Raw genomic sequence first — 19,674 nt, 5'->3', positions numbered from 1 at the left:
GCCTCGAATTCCTCAACACCAACTCTCTCCTCGACCCCCTCCAGTCTGGCTTCCGTCCCCTACATTCCACGGAAACTGCCCTCTCAAAGGTCACCAATGACCTCCTGCTTGCCAAATCCAACGGCTCATACTCTGTCCTAATCCTCCTCGACCTCTCAGCTGCCTTCGACACTGTGGACCACCCCCTTCTCCTCAACACGCTATCCAACCTTGGCTTCACAGACTCCGTCCTCTCCTGGTTCTCCTCTTATCTCTCCGGTCGTTCATTCTCAGTCTCTTTTGCAGGCTCCTCCTCCCCCTCCCATCCCCTTACTGTGGGGGTTCCTCAAGGTTCAGTTCATGGTCCCCTTCTGTTCTCGATCTACACTCACTCCCTTGGTGACCTCATTTGCTCCCAGGGCTTCAACTATCATCTCTACGCTGATGACACCCAAATCTACATCTCTGCCCCTGCTCTCTCCCCCTCCCTCCAGGCTCGCATCTCCTCCTGCCTTCAGGACATCTCCATCTGGATGTCTGCCCGCCACCTAAAACTCAACATGTCCAAGACTGAAGTCCTTGTCTTCCCTCCCAAATCCTGCCCTCTCCCTGACTTTCCCATCACTGTTGACGGCACTACCATCCTTCCCGTCTCACAAGCCTGCAACCTTGGTGTCATCCTCGACCCCGCTCTCTCGTTCACCCCTCACTTCCAAGCCGTCACCAAAACCTGCCGGTCTCAGCTCCGCAACATTGCCAAGATCCGCCCTTTCCTCTCCATCCAAACGGCTACCCTGCTCGTTCAAGCTCTCATCCTATCCCGTCTGAATTACTGTATCAGCCTCCTCTCTGATCTCCCATCCTCTTGTCTCTCCCCACTTCAATCCATACTTCACGCCGCTGCCCGGATTGTCTTTGTCCAGAAACACTCTGGGCATGTTACTCCCCTCCTCAAAAATCTCCAGTGGCTACCAATCAACCTATGCATCAGGCAGAAACTCCTCACCCTCGGCTTCAAGGCTCTCCATCACCTTGCCCCCTCCTACCTCTCCTCCCTTCTCTCCTTCTACAGCCCAGCCCACACCCTCCGCTCCTCTGCCGCTAATCTCCTCACCGTGCCTCATTCTCACCTGTCCCGCCTCGACCCCCGGCCCACGTCATCCCCCTGGCCTGGAATGCCCTCCCTCCCCACGTCCAGCAAGCTAGCTCTCTTCCTCCCTTCAAGGCCCTACTGAGAGCTCACCTTCTCCAGGAGGCCTTCCCAGACTGAGCCCCCTCCTTCCTCTCCCCCTCCTCCCCCTCTCCCCCTCCTCCCCCTCTCTATCCCCCCTCCTTACCTCCTTCCCTTCCCCACAGCGCCTGTATATATGTATATATGTTTGCATGTATTTATTACTCTATTTATTTTACTTGTACATATTTATTCTATTTATTTTATTTTGTTAATATGTTTTGTTTTGTTCTCTGTCTCCCCATTCTAGACTGTGAGCCCACTGTTGGGTAGGGACCGTCTCTATATGTTGCCAACTTGTACTTCCCAAGTGCTTAGTACAGTGCTCTGCACACAGTAAGCGCTCAATAAATACAATTGATTGATTGATTGATCGATTGATGATGAGACGGGGAGAACGAGGCACAGTGAGGTTAGCACTGGAGGAGCAGAGTGTGCAGGCTGGGATGCAGAAAGGGAGAAGGGAGGTGAGGTAAGAAGAGGCAAGGTGATGGAGAGCTCTGATGCCAATTGTGAGGAATTTTTGTTTGATATGGAGGTTGATAGGAAGACACTGGAGATTTTTGAGGAAGGGGGTGACATGCCCTGAACATTTCTGTAGAAAGATAATCCAGGCAGCAGAGTGAAGTATGGATTCTAGTGAGGAGAGGCAGGAGGTTGGGAGGTCAGAGAGGAGGCTGATGCAGTAATCCAGTCAGAATAGGATGAGTTCAGGAAGCTGTGGAGCAACTGGAAAAGACCCAGAGAATATAAAAATCCTAGAGTGGAGTCAGAAGGGAAGATTAAATAGGTTGAGGTGAGCTTTTCTAGAAAAAGGTTGGGGATAATTTTATACTGGCAAATTTGATTGGCATGTAATGCAGAAAATGGAAACTCAGAAGGTGGGCAGGAATTTCATGAAGACAGTTGCATGTTTTCATCTGCAGACACAGTCTTCCCATGATGCCTTGTAATGTAACTTCCATCAGAATACAGGACCTCCTGCCTCCCTTTTTTATTTTAATGTTATTATTAATAATAAGAATAATAACTGGTATTTGTTAAGCACTTACTATTCTGTTCTGTTCTAAGCACTGGGGTAGATACATGGTAATCAGGTTGGACACAGTCCATGTCCCTCATGGGGCTTTACAGTCTTAATCCCCATTTTGCAGATGAGGTAACTGAGGCACAGAGAAGTGAAGTGACTTGCCCAAGCTCACATGGCAGATGAGTGGCACAGCCGGGAATGGTACCCATGTCCTTCTGACTGTCAAGCCCTGCTCTATCCACTAGTCAAAGCTGCTTCCCACTATCTCTGCATTAGCTTTGCCTACTCAGCTAATGTTTGCTTGGTGTCAATATATTTACCCTATTCAAATTCTGGTTGAAAATACATTTTTTTTCAATAGAACAAGCACTCTCTAAAATATAAACTTGCCTCTTTCAGACTCGGCCAGAGAAAGAAGAGAGTCTAAGTCTCAAATCAGTAGAGGTTGTTTCAATTTTGTCTTTTTGGAATCAATCAATCAGTGGTATCTATTGAGCCCTTACTGGGTGCAGAGCACTGTACAAAGCAGCCTCTTGACTTTTCGAATTTTCATCCATATAGTTTTTTTCTTAGACTATATTGTACTATGTTTCATTGTTTTCATATATCACATCACATTATAATTTATTGTACTCTCCCAGGTGCTTAGTACAGTGCTCTGCACTTGGTAAATGCTCAGTAAATCCTGTTGATGATGATATTATATTTTTACTGATAACTTTTAAAAGTGACTTTATCCATTGTTTCATCCCAGGCCACGAGTCATATTCTTACTCTGTTGTAGCATTGAGTTGAGAACTTGTAGTGGAGGAGGTTTGGGGTTATGAGGTTGGCTCTGGGCCATCTCAGGGGAATAACTGAACTCTACTTCCACACAGGCCTTTCCAAAAGCACATTGTTTTACTGCTGTCTAAAGATGGACTGCAATTTCTCCCCAGTGTTTGCATCTGTGCACCATCAGCAGAGAAATAGCAACCACAAGCATTGCTTCTAATCTGTAAAGGTGTCCACATTTCATTGAAAGCGGCTATTTTAAATGTACGCTTCTAGCATCATTACGGCACTAATTCTTCTTTCCACAGTCAAACCTTGCCAATAGGCTCCTGAAAACATAAAGTCTGTTTTGTTTGACACCACCCAGTGCTCTCTTTTCCTAAGGTTGTGATGAAAAATATAGGAAACAGATGCAGTACATATTTATACTTTAGAACACTTGTGAACAGTTGATTTACTGCCAAGGAAAAAAAATATTAACAGCTACAGTTCGCTTCATTATGTGTGTAATAAAGTAGCTAATGTTCTTTTCATCCCTTTTGTAGAAATGGTAAATGAAGATTTGCATTCTGGGTACAGCTTTCTCCTGGGGAAGCAATAGAAGCCTAGACTGACAATCCCTAAGCCCCAAACCTTGTTAAATGCAGTTTCAGTCCTGGGGACCTAATGCACTGATTGCTTCCCTAGAAGGAGTCTCACTGCTTGCTCCATTCGGTCCTATTGCTGAAGGTCTAATTACATCTATTATGCTGTTCAGTTTCATGGAAGGTTGTGGGAAGGAAAAAAAAAGGAAAGGAAAGGATTGGTTTATAAAAAAAAATACAGGCCTCAGCTATTGAGAAATGAACTGATGACCAAACCAGAGTACTTTGTGAGATTATATCTAAACCACCTAGTGTGTTACTGTAACAAGACAAAATGGAGATGGTTCCAATTTTGTATTATTGCCCAGGCAACAGGGAACCAATTACTCTGTCAAAATCTGAGGTGCTGGAGCTTAAAAGCCTCCCAAGGCCTCTTCTCAACCAAACAAATTTTTGCCATGAGAAAAAGGGCCCAAGTGAAGCATTTTTGACCAAGTTGTAAAGCTTCATTTACAAAAGGACTGCCCACCCCCACCTCTTTCCCTGTGTCATGCAAACATCACATGCAGTGTTATGCTTTTGTGCAGCCTAATAGAGTGGCCTAATAGAGCTCAAAATGGGGAGGGGAAGAGGGAGGGAAAAAGAGACTCATTATTTTTTAGATGGCTTCACTTTTCCCATAGGACTCCTAGAGATCCTACTTAGCAGCAACTCATTCCAGCACTGATTAAGTGGGAAATACACAGAATCTCAAAAGGTCAGACCTATAATCAGCTGCCCTAAGGGGTTGGCATAGAAAACTTCTTAATCCAAGTTGTCTTTATTGCGATCTTATAACAAGGTGCAGCAGGTGATGTGACACTAAGTAAAAAAATAGACCAGGCACTTCTCACGGGTTACTTTGGCTTCCTGAACCCCACAAGACCCTAGTTTACCTGGAACATTGGATAGGCAATTATTTTCACTGTGTTTATTCTTTATTTATGCTGTTGATGTGTTTCCATATTGCTGTGGACTTTGTGCGCATAACAAATTTAATGTTCACAGGAAAGGCATGTTGTTTACTAGGGAGAAACAATTCACAAATTGGACTATAAAGGTGAGGGAGGAAAAAAAAGATACACAGGAAATGGGATAATATAAAAAAGAGAAAAACAAATAGAAGCTTTAATAAGTTCCCAGACTGTAACTGCAAGCTTCAGATAAACATCACAGCAGTACAGGCTGGGTAGAAGTGGGACTAAATAAAATAAAGCTCTGATTCTCAGGTGTGGGAAAATCTACTTTTATTTCCTTTCATTAGTCATTATAATAATGATCACATTTTTTAAGCACTTACTGTGTGCCAAGCATTGCACTAAGCACTGTGGTAGATACAAAATAGTCAGGTTGGACCCAGTCCCTGTTCTACATGGGGATCACAATCTAAGTGGGAGGGAGAACAGGATTTGAATCTCCATTTACAGATGGGGAAACCAAGGCTCAGAGAATTTAAATGACTTACCCAAGGTCACAGAGCAGGAAAGTGGCTTAGCCAGGATTCAAGAAAGAGCACAGGCTTGGGAGTCAGAGGTCGTGGGTTCTAATCCCCCCTCTGCCACTTAATCCCCCCTCTGCCACTTGTCAGCTGTGTGACCTTGGACAAGTCACTTAACTTCTTTGTGCTCAGTTACCTCACCTGTAAAATGGGGATTAAGACTGTGAGCCCCACGTGGGACAACCTGATTACCTTGTATCTACCCCAGCACTTAGAACGGTGCTTGACACATAGTAAGCGCTTAACAAATACCAACATTATTATTCATTCAGTTGTATTTATTGAGCGCTTACTGCGTGCAGAGCACTCCAATTCCCAGGCCTGTGCTCTTTCCACTAGGCCTCCCAGCTTCCCAGATTTCCCAATGTTTCACTAAAAGGCTCTGGAGGGAAGTGAGAGGTATTTTCCTCATCAACTCTGTAGGCTGATTTGCCTTTCCCCTTACCTTAAAAGGAAAATAACTAACCTAAAGAAGCATTATAGCCTAGAGAAAGAGCAGGGGCCTGGGAGTCAGAGGTCCTGGATTCTAATTCATTTAATCATATTTACTGAGCACTTACTGTGTGCAGAGCACTGTATTAAGCACTTGGGAGAGTACAATATAACAATAAACCTGAACCAGCACTTAAGAGTTGTGTGATTTCAGAAGACTTGATCTATTAATTAGAAGGGGTGGCAAATCTCCCAAGCAGAGAGAATGGATGGGTAATAAGGAAGCAGTGAGACCAAGTGGAAAAAGCACAGGCCTGGGAGCCAGAGGATCTGGGTTCAAATCCCGGCTCTACCTGTTGACTGCTGTGTGACCTAGGGGAAGTCATTTAACTTCTCTGTGCCTCAGTTCCCTTACCTGCAAAATAGGGGTTACATCCTCCTTCTTATGATTTAGACAGAGAACTCCATGTGGTACAGGGACTGTGTCCAACATGATTAGGTTGTATTTAACCCAGTGCTTAATACAGTGCCTTGGCACAAGTAAACACTTAAAAATTACAGAACACAAAACAAATAAAACAAAAGCTACACAACACTGATCAACTTCATATCTAATAATACAATGTCAGCAGCCCCTTAATATAGACCCAAGATTAATGCATCCCACCAAGTAGGTGGGGTAAGATTTGAAAATTAGAACTCCTCTGGATAATATTACAATGCCTATCTGTGAATCTGGAAATAGCCGATATCTGAAGCTTCAAAGGAAACAAATGGACCTGGTTATATTTGCTTTGAGGTAACTGGGTGAAAGCCGGGTCAAATCAAAATGGTTGATGAAATTATTCAGCACTTTATGACTCAAAACCCCCAAGATGAATTGAAGGGGAAGTCACACTTATGATGCCACACCTTGTGAAGAGGCATTTGTCTTACTTGGGTCAGAATTTGGGGATTAATGTCCCAACACTCTGCTTAAGACCCCCTGAGCGGTCATAGGCAGATTGAGAACCCTAGGGAGAAATGAGTGAGGGAGAATTCACAATTAATTGGACTTGGATTTTATGTTGTCCTTTCTGACTCTGTTGCTTAATTTATCAGGGGAATTTAAATCACTATTCCACCAAAAAAGAAAAACAATCTGAACCCCAACACACTATGAGCCTCCTGCCTAAATCCAATATGACTGCAGAGGATTCCATGGTTGTGTCTACAACAGGGACAATTCAATGGAAAGATCCAGTCCTAACAATGGCACACTTGAGACAGCTAACAGGATTTGCTACTAGCACTTTTGTCAGAATATAGCATGATAGGTGTTAGAAAGCTTTAGTCTCGGATCCTGCAGGCAGGGTATTTTTTCTAGGAGATTGACTATACTTTGGACGTGTCTCCTGACAGACCTGGAAACTCATTCGATCGGCAGCTGACATCGAGCCTGGACACTCCTTCTCACTCTACTGTCACTGTTGTGGGAAATTTCCCAGGAACCTCCAGGGCAGGAGTAGAATAGGATGAAAGGGATGGGTAGGGTAGAAAAGCCTAAAATTCTTTTAGATTGGATTTATGTCATGGTTTTTAATGGGACCTGGATGTCAGATTAATGACAATGCCTAATGACACCAAAGTGGAACCTGCACGATATCAATCCATCAGTAGAATTTACTGAATACCTACTGTGTGCAGGAGAACTACAATAAGTGCTGGAGACTCAGTCACCCAAACACCATTTTCCACCTGATGTTTCTTTTCAGAAATACGTCTGGCTCCATATTTTGGTGGAAATAATAATGGAGCTGTGGATGATGATGTTGCCGATGGTGAAATTGCTCCCCATTAGTGTGGGATTGAGAGAGAATCACTTGCACACTTACAAACCAGGCCCATTAAAATCCAATTGAACAACTTTTCTTGTCCCTGGCCATTTGGGCTGAGCATTGTTCAGACGCCAATGGTTAAGAGGGGCAAGGCACATCCTACTACCAGCAGGTCATGTGCATATGTTATTTCAGATCAGTGACCAATTTACCAAGCAAGCGAAATTCACAAAAAGATTGCAAAGTTCTAATCCTCACCCCAAATCACCAGGACAGTTCCAGCACTCCAGCACTCAGAATAAACATTGGTCTCAATTATCCAGATATTTCAGGTAAATATTATTTTTAAGAGACAGGACTAATCTCCATGAGTAGTGTGTGTGCATGTGTGTGTGTGTGGGGGGGCTGTAATTAGGCTTGATGTCAGATTTAAAGTGACCCTAAATCACTACATTAGCAACTTTGTGCACCCAGTTAACCCTTAGGAGATAACGGACGTTGTATTTGTGTCGAAAACATTGCATTAAGAAAAACTCACGTTATATATAAGCAGGCTTGGTTTGGCTGAAGAAAATTCCCCAATTCAGCTGTGGTTTTCTAGCCAAAATGGGAAGAGAAAAAAAGTATTCTGGCAGACTTCAGGGTATTGTGAATGGTTCCTTCTTCCAAGGAACTCAGGATTACAATTCAAATTGGCGTACAAATTCAGCATGTGCCCTTGCAGTTACCTCTCTTGCGTGCTTCAAACAGATGTGCCAGCAAATTTGCTCAGATTTCAGCTATATTTTAAACATTATCCCAGCCTTCCGTGTTTTTAAAATAATAGGTTAGGTTATCAAAGATGGCCCTAATAACATCCTTTCCTTGTTTTTTTTTTCTTTTTTTTTCCTATTGTCGCCCTCTAGCATGAAAAATAAGGGTCCTTGGATCATTAATGCCATAACCACTTAATCTCCTATGTATTAAAATTCTGATTTCTCTCCTAATGGATCTAGGTTCTTCCATCCTTTCTTTTGTTTTAGGGACCTCTGCAAAAAAACCTTGATCTTTATTTTAAAGGGTTCATCCTTCCTCTCTTGAAATGCCAAGCCTATGCTGGGATATCACCTTCGGTTGCTATAGAAATGATTATGATGCCACAAACAGAGGATTATGACTTCAGGTAGGGGATTGAGCAGCAGAAAGGGAGATAAACTCTTATGAAATAAAGATCCTGATTTTCATGTTAATTGCCCTGGTGATTAAAAAAAAGACAAAGAAAGAACAAAAATAAATTCTGCAATAGGAGAAGTGTCTAAATCATTAATTTCTCAAAGCTCTTCAAGCAGCATATTATCAGATCTGGAATTCACGTGCCTTGCTGTTTTGTTGGTTTTCTTGAAAAGATATACCAAACTTACTCGTGCCTAGTAGGCTTGCAGTGAAGTCAATCTAAACTCAATCTAAAAGAAATAAGTGTCACACCACCAAGAGACTCATACCACTGAATCGGAGGATAATTTGGACTCTGCTGGGTGAAACGCAAAAAGGAAGTCAGCCTACAGAAAAGCAGTATTATTACACAGATAGTGCACTGGGAGAAGGGTCAGAGACTTGTGACTGAGTCTCGGTGTTCAGCTCTGACAGACCACTTGACCGCTCTGTGACTGAATCCTCATGCTCAACCTGGCCAAGGATTTATGGCTGGATCAGTGAGCCAAAGCTCTGGCAGTCCAACTGAGCTTCAGGGCATCCGATTCTGGCCTCTACGGCGAGCTACACCTAAAGAGTCAACCAATCAATCAATCAACCAATCTATCAACAGCATTTGTTGAATGATTTCTGTGTGCAGAGCACCAGACTAAGTGCTTGGGAAAGGAAAATATGATAGAGTTGGTAAGTACGATCCCTCCCCTCAGGTACCTTAAAGTCTAGAGGGGGAGAAAAGCATTAAAAGAAATTACAGAAGGATACGAATGTAAGTGCTGTGGAGGCAGGGTGAAAATCAAAGTGCTTAATACCATTAAAAACAAAAAAGGAAAGGATCTATTCATGAAGTCTCTTGCATTGTGGACAGAAAAGTGCCAAATTATGAATTTCCTCCAGGCTAAAATTAGCCACTTGTCAAAGACATGTTTTTAGCAGGGAAAGTAAGAAGGCAACATGACAGCCTTCCATCTGTGACATTTGAAGTGAGAAGGAAATTTGTTGTGCTTTTTCACAAACCATGGAAACATGAACTGGAATCAGTTTCTAAGGGGCTGAATATTGTTCCCAGCCTGGAGTCACCAGGGCCAGATGTTTGGATTATCTCTGGCCAACAATGATTGTCTTTGTTAACATTGCTAATATTATCATCGCTTGTACGACGAGCCACTAGTAGAGGCTTGTAATGATTTGTCCTCCTACCATCGCTCAGGGGCCAGGTCGGGGACAAACTCTATTACACTCTGACTCCCAAGCCTTTATACAGTGCTCTGCACACAGTTAGGTAGGTCCTCAGTAAATACCAATGGATTGATCGATTGACTGAAATGCCAAAAGTCTCAGAGCCAACAATGAGTCTTGGACTAAAGTTTGTCTTGTGGAACTGCACAATTTTCTAAAATTCTCATATGGTAATGTTGCCCTCCAACAAAATTCACAAATGTTAAAAAGTCTTTTCTTTCCAAATTGTTAGTGCTATCCATCTCAGATATCTGTAATGAATCAGTCCAGCCACGCAGAAACTAAATCAAAGGCAATCTGAATGCATTTTCCAACAATAATAATAAATATTATTATGGTACTTGTTAAGCATTTACTATGTGCCAAGCACTGTTCTAAGTGCTGGGGTGGATAAAACCTGATTTGCTTGTAGCTACCCCAGAATTTAGTACAGTACTTGGCACACAGTGAGCACCTAACGAATACTGTAATTATTTTAAATCATAATAATAACAACGATGGTATTTGTTAAGTGCTTACTATGTGCAAAGAACTGTTCTAAAGCTGGCGGGTGGGGGGGGGGGGTTACAAGGTGATCAGGTTGTCCCACAGGTTGTCTGTCTCACAGACTTGATTCCCATTTTACAGTTGAGGGACCTGAGGCCTGGAGAAGTGAAGTGACTTGCCCAAAGTCACACAGCTGACAAGTGGTGGAGCCGGAATTAGAACCCATGACCTCTAATTACCAAGCCTGGGCTCTTTCCGCTGAGCCATGTGACTTCTCCATTTTTATTATTATTATTATCATCAACATTATTATTAATGGGATTAGAAAGGCAAGGCAGGGCCCCATCCTGGCACCAAATCATTTCCAGATGTCTTTTGGGCAGGCCTCCTTAATTTTTTTTAAGCCTTCTCGTGGTTACCGTATTGAGTAGAAACACCTGATCATCGGTTTTAAAGCACTGAATGAGCTCTCTCCCTCCTACCTAGCCACTCTCTTCTCCCAGGACACCCTAGCTTGCGCTCTTCATTCCACTCAAAGGCAACCTGCCCACTAGGCCTCAATCCCATATCTCTTGCCTTTGACTCAATCGGTGTTCAACAGATATTATTGCCTGCCCCGCCCACCCACCCCCAGCTCACTCTCTCCTCCTGCCTATAACTCTTTCCCCCTCACATCCTGCTTCTTCCATCTGCGAGGCCTTTACTGAAATCTCCCCCTGCCCATGGAGGCTCCCTGATTAGACTGTTCTCTGTCTTTCATATATCCTCTCTACTTTTACTTTGGCTCTTCAGTGGCCCTATGCACTTCTGTACACAAACCACCCCTGTAGAGCTTATACACATATCTTATATATACCTTTTTGCTTTAGTTCTAACTCATAGACCTAACCCCTTACTCTTCCTCCTCCTGTCTGTAAATTATTTTCATGTCCTTCCATCCCAGTAGATTGTGGGACACTTGAAGGCAGAGACCGTGACTATTAACTCTATTGTCCTCTCCCAAGTGCTCGGAACAGTGCTCTGTACACAGTAGACTGGAAGCTCTTTGAGGTTATGGGTCATGTCTATTTAATCTGCTTTAATCTACTCTCCCAGGCATTTCATAGAGTGCTCTGCACACAGTAGACTGGAAACGCTTTGGAAGCAGGGATCATGTCTACCTACTCTAATGTACTCTCCCAGGCTCTTCGTACAGTGCTGTGCACACAGTAGACTGGATACTCCTTGAGGACATGGATCGTCTATTAGCCCTAATGTACTCTCCCAGGTGCTTCATACAGTGCTCTGCACACAGTAGACTGTAAATGCTTTGAAAACAGGGATCACATCTACCTACTCTACTGTACTCTCCCAAGCACCTATTAGTGTTCTAATAATAATAATAATGGCATTTATTAAGTGCTTACTCTGTGCAAAGCACTGTTCTAAGCATTAGGGAGGATACAGGGTGATCAGGTTGTCCCATGTAGGGCTCACAGTCTTAATCCCCATTTTACAGATGAGGTAACTGAGTCCCAGAGAAGTTAAGTGACTTGCCCAAAGTCACACAGCTGACAATTGGCAGAGCTGGGATTTGAACCCATAACCTCTGACTCCAAAGCCTGGGCTCTTTCCACTGAGCCACACTGCTTCTCGTTCTGCCCAGGGTAGACTTTAAGCTCACTGAGGGCAGGAATCATGTCTACTACCTCTATCATATTCTCCCAAGCACACAGTACACTGTGCTCTGCACACAGTAAGTGCTCCATAGGTAGCACTGATTACGTGCTCTTATGGGCTGAGACAGATGAGGCATCTTCTTCCCTAACTGATCTAAAAACTCCCATTATTTTGAGGGGTAAGAAAACTTGGGAAACTCTGTCGACCTCAGTGAAATATGTTTCCCAAATTTGCCCTGGTCCAATGATGGAAAGTGACTTCTAGACTGTGAGCCCACTATTGGGTAGGGACCGTCTCTATATGTTGCCAACATGTACTTCCCCAGCGCTTAGTACAGTGCTCTGCACACAGTAAGCGCTCAATAAATACGATTGAATGAATGAATGAAATGTTCTGTGACCATGTGAACTGAAAGGATTTCAGCTGAACTCCTGTGTACCTGAAAAAATCAGGTCCCGTAGAGAGGAACAAATGATCCTGAGCCTTTCTTTCCCCATCCCACAGTTCCAGAAATCCTCAGTGCTCCAGCACGTGTTCAGGTCCTCCTTGGCATCTCAGTATCGACTCTTCAATCAAAAGGCAATGAGATATCGCAGCCCATTCTAAAGCTATGCTTGCTGCATGCGCCTGAGGGCAGAGGCGAGCCATGGTACCCTGTGCTGATGACCAGCCCCCAGATAAAATCGACTGTGTGGTGAGCTGACACATCAGAAATGAAATGGAAAACGGATGTGTGAAGAACCCTCTGGGCAGCAACAGATGGCAGGACACGTGTTGATAGATTTCACCCAGCGGTATAGCATGCAAGGGAATGCACCAATGCCACTTCCAAAGGGGTGGCAGGAGAGGAGCGGAAAAACATCTATCCCACAGTAGGCACGGAAGTTCCAGGTAGCAACACCCAGGTGACAGCAAAGGCAATGGCATTCGGAGGTGGGAGGGTGGAAAAAAATTAGGCCCATCTCCTCTCTTTTAAATGATTTCTTTACTGGGAGCCCAAAGCTGAGTCGAATGTTCAGGTTTGGGGGAATTTAATGAATATGACAGATTGGATGCTGCAAGTTTCCTGTGATCTTATTTTTGACATGCTGCTAAGAGATGGGAAAGCATGTTTGTCAGGTCACTCTTTTTAATAGTGGAAAAGCATGCATATTTCCTTTCAAATGTCAGGCATATTGGAGCAGGAGATAAAGGACACCATTTCGTTGCTCTAGCATGAAAAATAAAAACTCCCACTCCAGAGTAAAACCTTTCCCACTTTTGTATGTGGCCATATTTTTCAGAGCGCAGAGTGGGTGAGGGGTGGCCTCCAGCAGTCCAGGCCAGTGCCACCCCCGGGAAGCAGGGGGTCAGGGGAGAGTGTAAGCTTGTTGTGGGCAGGGAATGTGTCTATTTATTGTTATACTGTACTCTTCTAAAAGCTTAGTATAGTGCTCTGTGCATAGTAAGGGCTCAATAAATAAATTCATTCTGGATTGCTGGGAGTAGGGAGGAGGAGGAGGAGAGGGAGGACAGAAAGAGCCACTGCCCATGTATTAAGGTTCACCTATCAGTCTCTCCCCACTGTAGCACCCTCCTAGCTCTAGGGGCTGATTTGGTTCCTCATGGAGTAGCTCTGTCTTTCTTTGGGAGAGGAAGGTGTCAATTGATCTGATTCCTCTAAGGACAACCTAGGGAAAGGGGCAAAATGGGCATGAAAACAAAAAGACCAAGATGGTGAGACAGAGAAAGAGAAAGACACAGAGAGAGACAGAGAGCAAAAGGGACAGAGAAACCAAGAGACAGAACAAGACAAGGACTTGGGTGGAATGGGAACTATGTACCCACCCGATCATCCACAAACACAGGCAGAGTACTTCCTCCTTCTCCACTGGTGCTGTCCTCCATTTCCTTCTTCACAATCACCCAGGCCCATGCTCTTTCCACTAAGCCATGTTGTAGCTGCAGGAACTGCAACTGGGGCTGCCCTTATGGCAGTGGCTGCAGCCCAGCTCTCACAGGTACTTGGCTGAAGGAGCCCAGTATGCAATGGGCCACACAAGGCCAGCGGTGGCTGGACCTGGGCCAGGAGATGGCCAAAGAGAAAGGGAAGCAGGTGGAGAAGACTGTCTCCCTCCCCTGACATCCCCGTTACTTCCTCCTCCCTGAATTCTCTATTGATCTGAGAGCGGGTAGGGAGGAAAGAGGGAATCAGATATTGGCTGGAGGCTGGAGGAACTGTTTAGAAGCAACAGATGATCTTTTCCTAACCATCGACATGGTGGTCAAGAAGGGCACCCATCGCATGGTTCGTCCGAGCATTCTGTGCCCACAGTGAGATAGAGTATCCCAGACTCGATGCAACACTGATTTCCCTCTATAATGCCTTGCTGAACTCTACTGAGTCATTTTGCCTATGTTTTACCATTGAAAACCAAGCCCCCATAATAATAATCAATAGTAATAATTGTGGTATTTGTTAAGCACTCACTATGTTCCAGGCACAGCACTATGCGCTAGGGTGAATACATGCATATGGTATCCCATGTGGGGCTCACAGTCTCAATCCCCATTTTACAGAGGAGGTAACCTAGGCCCAGAGAAGTGAAGTGTCTAGAAGTGAAGTCTTCTAGACTGTGAGCCCACTGTTGGGTAGGGACCGTCTCTATATGTTGCCAAATTGTACTTCCCAAGTGCTTAGTACAGTGCCCTGCACACAGTAAGCGCTCAATAAATATGATTGAATGAATGAAAGTGACTTGCCCCAGGTCACACAGCAGACAAGCGGTGGAGCTGGGATCAGAACCCACGTCCTTCTGACTCCCAGGCTCATGCTCTAGCCATTATGCCATGCTGTTTCTCATAAGAGTAGCTGGATCCCTTTCACCACCACCACCACCACTCTAACCTCACCCAGGCAGGCTATTAGGATGAGCACTACCTGTCCCTATTCAGGTCAAGCCTGAGATTTGGCTCCAGGGAAGTCCTCTAACTTAATCTTGCAAAAGCCCCGCTAGGCTTCATCTTCCTCTATGAGACTCTTAAAGCCCCATCATCTAGAGGCTGGAGGTTAATGCCCAGAGTCTTAATGCAGTGGAGTGGTCCATATGGACTTACTTTTCATGCGATTGATTTGACGGGTTAAGATGGCATGAGTCAGGGTTTCCATGTAAATGCATCAAAGGTTACATTAGGCAGCTAACTGGGTAGATTCCCCCGGCGAGGGAATATGGGAGGAAAACCAGGTTGGGGAGAGGGAAGGGGACAAAATTATCCGAGGGAAAGTCAACAAAGCCAACTGAAATAGAAGGTTCCATCTGCACAACTTCCTCCAGGCCGCTTCACGGCCGTACGGAAGGTGAGTCCGGAAAATCCCCGGGCAACTCCCAAAGGCCTTCTTGTAGATCACGTTCGGTCAGAGGTCATCGGTTAGTGCCTGCAGCTAAGAGATGTCTTCCCCCGGCTCCTCAGTGTGCTTCTGTTTATATGACAGTTTTTATCCTGTTGCTAAGAGAAGCCTGTCAGATGAAGTGTAAGCCACATTTACCTGTAAGTGCCTCACACCAGCTTGTGATGCCTAATCTCTTTTATTGATCTGACTAGCTGGTTTCTGGAGACCATTGATTTTCCTGGCTGTCAGTTTGTGGCCTTGCCTCCTTAATGTTTATTTAGACCGGACTCCATAAATTGCTTCTGGTGCTGAGAGCTCGGAAGGCAGCGGGAGGTCAGGGGTGCGTGTCTACCTGTCCATAAATATAAATCACAGCTTTTGTTCTGCACCGTTGTTTGTGAACACGGGGCTCAGTGAATAAAAAGGGGAAGTATTCTACTAAGACATGGAGAAGCCATCACAAATTCCTCTGTGTCTGCTTTTTTATTGCAGTCTCGGTTTTCAATTTTCTGTATCCTAATGGTACCTCTTGTTATCTACTCAAACATGTAATGTCTCTTTTTGTTAAGGTGGGGGTGAGAAGGGTGTCATCACCCCTTTTCCAGCACAGAACCGTACTTTCGAAAGCCAGGTGCGGCATGTTGGGGGGTGTTTTCTTTTTCTTTTCCTTCATTTCTCTCCCACGGGTGCTCGTAAACTTCAGCTTTTGAGGAAAGTGTTGGTGCTCAACATCACTGGAGTTAAAGGTGCTTGTTTGAACAATTGAATGGTGTATCACTCAGTGAGCTGGCCCCAAAGTCTCTCCATTTAGAGAGAGGCCGGCCTTTGTTGATAAGGAACGATGTGTGGGAGCAGAGGCTCAGGGGCAAGTCACACGTCACTGACAGGCTGCTTGAGCACAAGGCAAAATGGGAAATGGAGAAAAGCAGGATATAAATAATTCAAGGACACATCCTAAAAAATCCCCAGGAAAAGCCCCACAGCTCATTATAGCGGTGAGTTGCTAGAATGCTATATCCTTAAATCACTAGGAAATGTTCTGCAACAGCTCAGACTTCTCTCTCTCTCTTCTTTTTTTTTTCCACTGCAGCAGTGAACATCAGAGTCTGTACAAGGTGACAAAGTGGTTCTCCTGGGGCTGACAGGGCCATAATCAATAGAGGCCCAGCCCACCATTCAGTCTGTCGATGCGAAACCATACCCAGAATAAATCAACAGGTAAAGAAGTACCTTCCGGGAAATACCTTATTGAACAGGATAGTGGATTCAGTGTTCTCATTTGACTTCCACTCTAGCAGTTGCTTGCCATCCAATAGGGTAACAGTTCTGGTGGTATCGCCCAGACAGTGTCGATTCTGAAACACCTAGATTTTTTTCCCTGAATAACCTCTGGAAAGTTGACGTGTGCTTCTTTAACATGAAAAATTTTCTTTTTTTGCAGGGGGAGCTGGTTGAAGGAAAATCCATTTGGTACTGAGGAGTAGCAGTACTGTTGGGTTGAGATCAAAAAGATCTTATGAAAATATTTAAAGTACAGTTAGTTCTGCCAGAACCCATGTAGAGAAAGCCCTTTCGGGATAGAATGCAATGAAAGAATTAGGGAACATTCTTCCAACTACTGGTGGCTCTCTGGACAGTGTTGAAAGCGGAGATTTGATTTTTACAAATCAATTAGTGAACACTCACCCCCGCATTACAGGAGAACAGACTGCACCTGGAAAGCATCTATTAGCATGTTGAACGAGGGGATCTATTAACGTGAAGGAATAAACCAGAGCTTTGCTTCTTGTTGTAAGTAGAGATTTGCTTTTTACAAATCAATTAATGAATCCATAGTTGGAAGCCTACTAAAATAGAAAAATCCATCAAATATTTTAAGTGGGTAGCATTGGTAAAGGGGAAAAAGTGGCAAAACAATTCTTAACGTGTGGATCGTGTCATTGTTCAATCAGGGTTTCTCTAATGCCACCACTATGAATTCACATGACCCTCAGATTGCTGCTATGAGAATACCATTATGGGATAAATTTTCATCTCATGGAATGAAGTCATGATATGTATGTCAGGTGGAGGAGCATAAGAACAACTTTGTCAGAGAGAATCACCTCAGCTATGAAGCTACAGACCAACACAGGTAGAGAGAGATTATCAGATGACAAAGACTTTGAGGCACAGGGTCAGAGAATCTAAGTGACACAGACAGCGAGAGAGTGTGCGTACATGTGCTGTAAACCACCAGGAGTTTTCCAAAGAGCCCTTCTAACTGTGAAGAGGGAGTGCAGCGGCCAGAACATAGCACCTATCATGAATGGAGCAGTGAGGCTTCTGCTTCAGCCTACTTTCATTCATTCATTCAATTGTATTCACTGAGTGCTTACTGTGTGCAGAGTACTGTACTAAGCGCTTGGGAAGTACAAGTTGGCAACATATAGAGACAGTCCCTACCCAACAGTGGGCTCACAGTCTAGAAGGGGGAGACAGAGAACAAAACATAATAACAAAATAAAATAAATAGAATATGAACAAATAAAATAGAGTAATAAATATGTGCAAACATATACATATATACAGCCTACCTGTAAAGCATTTTAGCATCAGTCTTTCCCACTAGGTTGTAAGCTCCTTAGGTCAGGGATCGTGCCAACCAACTCTATTGGACTCTCTCAATCGCTCAGTACAGTGCACTACACAGAGTAAGTGCTCAATAAATACCATTTCTTGATTGATTGTAGCACTAATCTGCAGTTTCTATCTGGGGCAGGACAGAAAGGTGATGTTGAAGTCCAGGTACTGGAAACTAGTGCCCACCCCTCTGCATTAATGCTTAGAACAGTGCCAGCACTTAGAACAGTGCTTTGCACATAGTAAGCACTTAGCAAATGCCATTATTATTATTATTATCATTACTATTATTACTGATAAACTTGGTCATGTACCCCTTAAGCACTTTGCTACTTCCTCCGACCCCACAGTCTTGTCTTGGCTTATGCTGCCGAGTCGTCCCTGACCCATAGCGACACCATGGGCACATTTCTCCCAGAACGCCCCATATCCATCTGCAATCACTCTGGTAGTGTATCCAGAGAGTTGTCTTGGTAAAAATCCTGAAATGGTTTACCATCGCCTCCTTCCGCACAGTAAACCTGAGTCCCCGGCATTGATTCTCTCCCATGCCCAGCACAGGTGAGTTTTGACTTGCAGCAGATTGCCTTCCCCTGGCTAGCCACTGCCCAAGCTAGGAACGGAATGGATATTCCTCGGCTTGACTCTCCCTCCCCTAGCCGAGACTGGTAGAGTACTGGGAACTCTCCAGGTGCGACCCTGAGAGGGGAAACCCCACAGTTCTTATATAAATATTCTCCCACCCCACTAGATAATAATAATAATGGTATTTGTTAAGCGCTTACTATGTGCAAAGCACTGTTCTAAGCGCTGGGGAGGTTACAAGGTGATCAGGTTGTCCCACGGGGGGCTCACAGTTTTAATCTCCATTTTACAGATGAGGTGACTAAGGCACAGAGCAGTTAAATGACTTAATAATAATAATAATAATAATGATGGCATTTATTAAGCCCATACTATGTGCAAAGCACTGTTCTAAGCGCTGGGGGGGATATAAGGTGATCAGTTTGTCCCACGTGGGGCTCACAGTCTTAATCCCCATTTTACAGATGAGGTAACTGAGGCTTAGAGAAGTTAAGTGGCTTGCCCAAGGTCACACAGCAGACATGTGGGGGAGCCGGGATTCGAACACATGACCTCTGACTCCAAAGCCCATGCTCTTTCCACTGAGCCACGCGGCTTCTACATTATAATAATGGCATTTATTAAGTGCTTACTATGTGCAAAGCACTGTTCTAAGTACTGGGGAGGTTACAAGGTGATCAGGTTGCCCCACAGGGGCTCACAGTCAATCCCCATTTTACAGATGAGGTTACTGAGGCACAGAGAAGTTAAGTGATTTGCCCAAAGTCACACAGCTGACAATTGGCGGAGCCAGGATTTGAACCCATGACTACTGACTTCAAAGCCCGTGCTATTTCCACCGAGGCACGCTGCTTATCCAAAGTCATACAGCTGACAGCTGGCGGAGCCGGGATTTGAACCCATTCATTCATTCATTCAATCGTATTTATTGAGCGCTTACTGTGTGCAGAGCACTGTACTAAGCACTTGGGAAGTACAAGTTGGCAACATATAGAGACGGTCCCTACCCAACAGCAGGCTCACAGTCTAGAAGGGGGAGACAGACAACAAAACAAAACATTAACAAAATAAAATAAATAAAATAGTAAATATGTACAAGTAAAATAAATAAACAAATAATGTATAAACATATATACAAATA

At 44.2% G+C, this 19,674-nt stretch overlaps 1 non-coding gene across 1 annotated transcript; it reads right to left on the bottom strand.

Annotated features, from left to right (window-relative positions):
* Positions 1-18,519: 18,519 nt before the first annotated feature.
* On the bottom strand, positions 18,520-18,657 carry LOC119948450. The gene has a single exon (XR_005456845.1). It is a non-coding gene; the product is annotated as a small nucleolar RNA SNORA7 (small nucleolar RNA).
* Positions 18,658-19,674: the final 1,017 nt, after the last annotated feature.

Source organism: Tachyglossus aculeatus, chromosome X4 (genome assembly GCF_015852505.1).
Source record: "Tachyglossus aculeatus isolate mTacAcu1 chromosome X4, mTacAcu1.pri, whole genome shotgun sequence".
NCBI lineage: Eukaryota > Metazoa > Chordata > Mammalia > Monotremata > Tachyglossidae > Tachyglossus > Tachyglossus aculeatus.
Note: the sequence above shows the minus strand (reverse complement) of the source record. Positions and strands in the feature narration are given on the sequence as shown.